Source organism: Sceloporus occidentalis, unplaced genomic scaffold (genome assembly GCF_023333645.1).
Source record: "Sceloporus occidentalis isolate IW3139 unplaced genomic scaffold, rSceOcc1.0.p SCAF_60, whole genome shotgun sequence".
NCBI classification, from domain to species: Eukaryota; Metazoa; Chordata; class Lepidosauria; order Squamata; family Phrynosomatidae; genus Sceloporus; species Sceloporus occidentalis.
In genome coordinates this window covers 1,652,796-1,660,242 of record NW_028317040.1, presented here as the reverse complement: position 1 = coordinate 1,660,242, position 7,447 = coordinate 1,652,796, and positions in this window count along the sequence as shown.

Here is a 7,447-nt window from a genome sequence, read left to right as displayed (position 1 = left end):
GAAGAATTACCAGATTTGGAAAAAATGGCTTTGAAATAGCAAAACGCTACCTGTACTTATTGCCCCATAATGGGTAGAAAAAAGCAAAAAAACATAAAAACATTGGGTATTTCTAAACTCAGGACAAATAGTAGAATCTATTTAGCAGGTTTTTTCATTACCTTTTATAGATGAGTAAAAGATTTTTCAACTAAAAGTTAGAAACAGTCATTTTTTTCTAAATTTTTCACCATATTTTATAATTTTTTTAATAGTAAATAATATGATACAATCAAAACAATGTCATCTAAAGAAAGCCCTTCTTGTCCTGAAAAAAACAATATCTAATGTGCGTGGGTTCAGTAAACGGGAAAGAAGAAAATTACAGCTAAACACAAGCAGCGCAGAAATGTTAAAAAGGCCATTGTCACAAAGGGTACAAAAAGTAAAATCAGCCTTTGTCTCGAAGGGGTTAAATATCCTCTAATAAAATAATTTTTTATTTACTTTTTTAATCTTATAAATCCTGCAACCTATTAATCTCATAAGGATCCAAATACCATGATTTCTTAAAAATATCTTAAATACATAATTTAATATAAATCTTATAAGAATTCATTTTAATATACACAACACACAACAGCACTCATTAATATGCATAATTTTTATACATCCCTATGTTTTTATTTATGGAGATACTTCCTTTATGGATCTTAGAATAACAATAGCATTTTTCTAATCCCTTAATATTTATATTGATTTCATTTAAGTGATAACAGATATCCAGATCTCTATAACATTTACACTATACCTCATTCATAATAATCTCATTCACATCACCAACTCAACACATTATATTCATATTTATATTTTATTTCACAAATACACAGACAAAATATACTTTAGACAATGTATTCATTTTATTCACATTAAAATAACAGACATATTGATTTCTGTGATATTCAAATCACATCCCACCACATCTCACTATAATAAATTAAATAATTATTTAATTTCTAACACTTTGTTTTCTAATTAAGAATCACCGTCACAACTAAATATATCTACATTGCACAATCAAAACCATAAAATGAATGTTTATATATAAGTATACACAAATATATACATAAATTACCGTATTTGCTCAATTATAAGACGACCCTGATTATAAAACGACCCCCCAAAATCTCAATATTAATTTAGGAAAAAAAGAAAAAGCCTTAATATAAGACGACCCTATAGGAAAAAAGTTTTACCAGTAAATGTTAATTCATGTAAACTATTACATTTTTTAATAAAAGCTGTGATTGAGAAAAATATTTTTTTGTTTTTATTTCCTTGTATTTTCCAACCTGCCCCCCAGTTACGCACATCTGCCCCCATGCTTGCCACTCCAATATGGCACTGTGGCCCATGATATGCCTTTTAACCCTCTATATGCCACTGTGGCCCATGATATGCCTTTTAACCCCCTATGTGCCACTCTGCCTCCAGAAATGCCTTATACCCCTATATGCCACTCTGGCATTTAGGGGGTTAAAAGGCATATTATGGGGCAGAGTGGCATATAGGGAGGTATAAGGCATTTCAGGAGGTAGTGTGGCATTAAGGGGGTTAAAAGGCATTTCATAGAGCACTCTGCCTCCAGAAATGCCCTATGCCCCCATTTAACACCCCCCCCCACACACACTTACCTGCTGTATACCGGGGCAGCAGTCTTCCTTCTGTCTCCCCCCCCATTTAACACTCCACCCCACCCCACACACTTACCGGTGCTTCCAATTTCCTGCTGTATACCGGGGCAGCGGGTTGACGTCCACGCGATCCGTAGACAACTTACGCTGCAGCCGGAAGGAGGTGTGGCGAACTCTGATCTCTGACAGCCGGGGAAAGTCTGCGCGATGGACGCAGACAACCCCCGCTGCTAGCCACACCTCCTTCCGGCTGCAGCGTAAGTTGTCTACGCGTATCGAGTTGACGTCAATACAGCAGGAAATTGGAAGCACCGGTAAGTGGTGGTGGGGGGGGAGACAGAAGGATCCAGGTCCCCTGCAGCGGTGCGGGGGATCTGGATCTTAGTCTCATAGTCAGACCTCTATTTGAGGTCTGATTATAAGACGACCCCGATTAGAAGACGAGGGGTATTTTTCAGAGCATTTGCTCTGAAAAAAACCTCGTCTTATAATCGAGCAAATACGGTAAATGTTCTTTTGGTGGACTTGTCTTTCTCTTTGCCTTTTCTCCGTCTTCTCTCCGTCTATTTTTTCACCTTCGGGTATGGAAGCCAAATGCATTTTCACTTACCTGGTTGATTACTCCTAACCACATATTTTTTTAACCCCACTCCTGGGAGGACCATATTATGATCATTTCAAGTAAAAGCTGAACCGCCCATGTTCTCATGAGAACTTTATTGATACGCACACTGAGGGTTGGAGACATATGGAACGCGGCAACACCAACAGAGGAGAAGCGGATGACGTACGTGATACGCGACAGTGCGCGATGACGCCCACAAGACGGGACAAGAACAACAGACGGGAAACGGACGGCGTGGGATGACGTATACACGGAAATAGTTATAAAAAAAGCACAACAACGGAACAAGATTACTTACCGGATCGATTATACTTCTACTGAAGAAGCCAAGTCGGCGAAACGCGTTTAGAAGGATCTATTTGGATTATTCTACATCCCACAACTGGTGGACTTTTCATTTACACGCTTCAAGCACTTTGGGTGCATGGACCAAATGTGAGTGCATTCTTTACTGGTGACATTAATTCTTTACCCGGATATTGCACTATTTTAAGTTTATTTTTTAGAGTCAACGAAGATTATTAAAGATATTATTGCATTCAACTTGGATGGGTCTGAATCATCTATTCCACCTGTGAGTGCAACACTTTACCCACACATAAAATTGGTCTTATATTCTGCACTATATTGTTTTTTTTCCCTTATATGTATCTGCGCCCCATAATTTTTTGGTTGGTAACTACAGAAATAGTAGCTGAGATGGGGTCCATGCCTTTAGGGGGCACAAACAATTGTTTTTGGTCAGAAGGGCCTTTTCCAAACAATTCTGAATTGGCGCAGGGAGACAGGAATGTCTTGTTAAGTCACGTGCCCCCGTAGCGAAACCGAGGCTGCTCGCACAGGAAGTCAGAAGCACCGGTAAGTTGTTTTTTTGGGGGGGGTTAAATGGGGGGCATAAGGCATTTCTGTAGGCAGAGTGCTCTATGAAATGCCTTTTAACCCCCTTAACGCCACTCTGCCTCCAGAAATGCCTTTTAACCCTCTATACGCCACTCTGCCTCCTGAAATGCCTAATACCTCCCTATATGCCACTCTGCCCCATAATATGCCTTTTAACCCCCTAAATGCCAGAGTGGCATATAGGGGTATAAGGCATGTCTGGAGGCAGAGTGGCACATAGGGGGTCAAAAGGCATATAATGGGGCACAGTGGCATATAGAGGGTTTAAGGCATTTATTGGGCAGAGTGACAAGCCTGGGGGCAGATTTGCATAACTGGGGGCAGGTTGGAAAATAAAAGGAATTAAAAACAAAATATTTTTCTCAATCATAGCTTTTATTAAAAAAAATAGTTTACATGAATTAACATTTACTATAGGAAACTTCTTTCCTATAGGGTCGTCTTACATTCAGGCTTTTTCTTTTTTTCCTAAATTAATATTCAGATTTTGGGGGGTCGTCTTATAATCAGGGTTGTCTTATAATCGAGCAAATACGGTAATACCTGCAATGCTGTCTCCATGTATTTATTTGATCTATACCTGCAATGCTACGTTTTATATATTGTTATTGTATACCTGCAAATACAGGATTTGTATGTCTGATTCTGTTGATTTGATATATACCTTCAGTGCTGAGATCACAAGTGAATTTCAATTGATCTATGCATGCAAAGCTGGGTTTGTGTGTAAATGTGTTGATCTATACCTGCTATCGGCAGCAGGGTCTAATATTAATATATATCGGCAACTGGGGCTAATATTTATATATATATATCAGCAGCAGGATCCAATATTAACGAAACTGCCAGTTCAGCTGTAATTTTGAAATCATGTTTCAATCACAGTCTTTACTTCAAAGAGATAAGTACTCATGATGTAGATAAAAATGCATGTCTAATGCGTATATGTGATGGGCCATTAATACAAATAGTGGTGGCTGGAGGCGATTATACAAGGGTGTGGGGGCACCACATTAATCTATACTAAAAGGGTGCTGGCTGGGGCATCAATACACAAGGGTCAAAAACACTAAGGGGGTATAAACAACAATGCAGTGTGAAAAATCCATCCTGATGTAGATGTCAGTGACGTAGATTGTGTCATGCTGTTTGTGTGTTTTTGTTTATCAGTGTACCAGAGCCTGTCCTGGGGTGTGTGTGCGTATAGGTGTTGGTGCGGCACAGCCTGTCCTGGTGTGTGTTTGGGTGCCCGTATGGCATAGCCTGTCCTGTGTGTGTGTGTTTGGGTGTCGGTGTGGCAGAGCCTGTCCTGGTGTGTGTTTGGGTATTGGTTTGGCAGAGCCTGTCCTGGTGTGAGCCTGTCCTGGTGTGTGTGTTTGTGTGTCAGTGTGGCAGAGCCTGTCCTGGTGTGTGTGTCTGGGTGTCGGTGTGACAGAGCCTGTCCTGGTGTGTGTGTCTGGGTGTCGGTGTGACAGAGCCCGTGTTGGTGTGTGTGTTTGGTTATCTGTTTCCTGACAGTTGGAATTATTTAATTTATACTTATCTAGAGATAAAATGCCCTCCTGAAGCTGTAGTGACTTCAGGGGACAAAACATTCAAGGCCCTCAAATCATTTAGTGGAAAAGTTAAGGTATTGCGTTATTTATGCTATAATATTTATTTCAAGGATTAGTCGTACTAAATTGTGGCTTCAGGCTTCCCATGTTAATTGTCCAATAACAAAAGTATCATTCCATAGCACATTACTTTTGGCAATATATATATATATATATATTTTCTCAGTGGTATGATTTTATGGTTGAAATTATGAATGCCCCCCCAGTTTGACTGGTATCTTGTGTGCCCCCCCTATATATTGTTTCTAGAGTCGCCACTGCACATCTGAGGACTGATTATTCTTTGAGTCTGTGTAGCAGAAAAATGGCAGCATAGATTGGCTGAATAGGTCTTATCTGCATTGATTTTTTTTCTCTGCATAATAATAGGTAGGGGCGGCCAACTAAATGTGTATTAATTTACCTCTGCAGACAAGCAAGGATTATATTAAGATTACAACAGCATCTGTTGTACACTGCTCCATCTACCCCTATCCTGTGAGTGTCTTCTCTATAGCTGCACACTCTCTTTCACATTGACCTCTTCCCCTCTTTGACTCCCCTACTTTTTCTCCTGTCACTTTCTTCACTGCAGCTGCACACCATCTCACACACTGATGTTCCCTCCCCTCAATCTCCCTTTCCACTTTTATTATTGGTATCTTCTCTGCAGCTGCACTCTCTCACATACACTGACTACCTCCCCTTCCATGCTTGGCCCCCTCCACTCCCTCCTGTCAGTTTTTTCTCTGCAGCTGCACAAAGTTTTGCACACTGGTACCCAGTGTGGCAGCTTCACAGAGATCAGAGGAGACCAGACAGTGGCTGGAGAAGGGCGGTTGAGCAAGTGGGGGGGGGGGAATCTGGGAGGAGAAGGCAATTGCTCACACGGGGCAAAGAAGGCTCAGAGAAATGGGTGGAGAGAGGACTAGGGGAATATGGGCAATGAACATGGAAAGAGACTGAGTTTTGGGCTAAACATTTCATTATCTCTATCGCCCCCTAAAGTCCGCAAGCAAGCAGAGTTGATAATGTTTCCAACAGTCCCCTTCTCAACTCAATATGCTTTAGAATCTACAACCCCTAAGTTGTCACGTAGACTCTGGTAAAGGTCTCCTGTTAGTGGCTTGGTGAGTATATCTGCTTTCATCTTTCCTGTTAGCATAAGTCAACTAATCCTTTACTACATGGTACTTCACATCAATATGCTTTGTACATGCACTCATTTTCTCTGATAGAGCAAGTCTTATACAACTTTGGTTGTCTTCAAAGATCTGCATTGGTGTGGGTTCATCTATTCCCATGTCTTTCAGTAGCGATTTGATCCATAAGACCTCTCTCCCACTGGTGGACTTACGATCTGATACATCTTCAGCCCAATCAGCATCTCTGTATCCTATTACTCTAGTCTCAATGTGCAGTCCCTTTCAGCTATCTTCCTATTCTCTTGACTGCAGTCCAGTCTCTTTGTGTGGGTGAACTAGTCTTTCTACATAGTATGCCTATTGCAGTAGCTATGTCAGTTCAGGTTGTCGTAGATAAGTATTACCTACGGCTTCTCTGTAGCCATTTGTTTCTGATAATAGTTCACTTTGCTCCATTTGCCTGTGGAAACCCACTTCCATTGAAGTAGACATTGTTTTAGCTTCTTGTAGTCCTAAACCTTCAAGCAAGTCTAGGATCTTTGGCTTTTGAATGAGGAGAAAACTTCCATCTTCGTCTCTTTCAATCTGCATGCCTAAATAGTAACCAACATTGCCCAGTTGTTTAATTTCCACTTCTTTGTTCAGATGATGTACTATTTCTGCACTGTCCTTTTGATCTTCATAGCAAATAATGAGACCATCAACATAGGTCAATATGAATATCCATCTGCCTTCTCTGTGGCGTGTATAAAGGCAGGACTTGTAAGCATTTTGTCAAGTTTTTCATTCCAAGCTCTTGCTGCTTGCTTTAAACCTTAAAGCCCCTTCTGAAGCTCACACACAAGATCCTTATTCTTGTCACATATAAATCCTGGAGCCTGTTGCATGTACAGCTCTTCTTCTATTTCTCCATGTAAGAACAGTATTTACATCAAGGTGTTCTACGTGTATCTGTCTTCAAGCTGCTAAAGTCAAGAGTACTCTTATTGTGGTAAGCTTTACTACTAGTGCAAAAACTAATAATCCTCACCATATTTTTGAGAGTAGCCTTTTGTGAATAGCCTGGCTTTATACTTCTTTATTTCCCCTCTTGCTTGGCTTTGCAGCCTTTGGCTTTCTTGTCTTTGGGTAGTTTTGTAAGAGTCTATGTTTTATTTTTCTGCAAAGCTTCTATTTCTTCTATTGCTTTTTCCACTTGTCCGCTTCTGCAGCAGGCATTTGCTCAACATCCTTCCATAATGCTGGTTCATATGGCAACACTGATCTTCCAAAGTAAGATCAAAGTCTTTTAGCTGGAGTTCATTTGTTGGGCATTAAGAGTAATTGAGTTCTTGCTCTGGAGATTCTTGTACTTTAGCTACTTCAGACTGTGCTTTCTCATCTGCTAGGCCTGTTGATGCTTCTATCTGAACATCTTTATCCTGTTCTTCTTGAATAATGTTTATATTTCCGTCTACTGGATACTACCGTACTTGTTCAATTATAAGACGACCCTGATTATAAGATGAC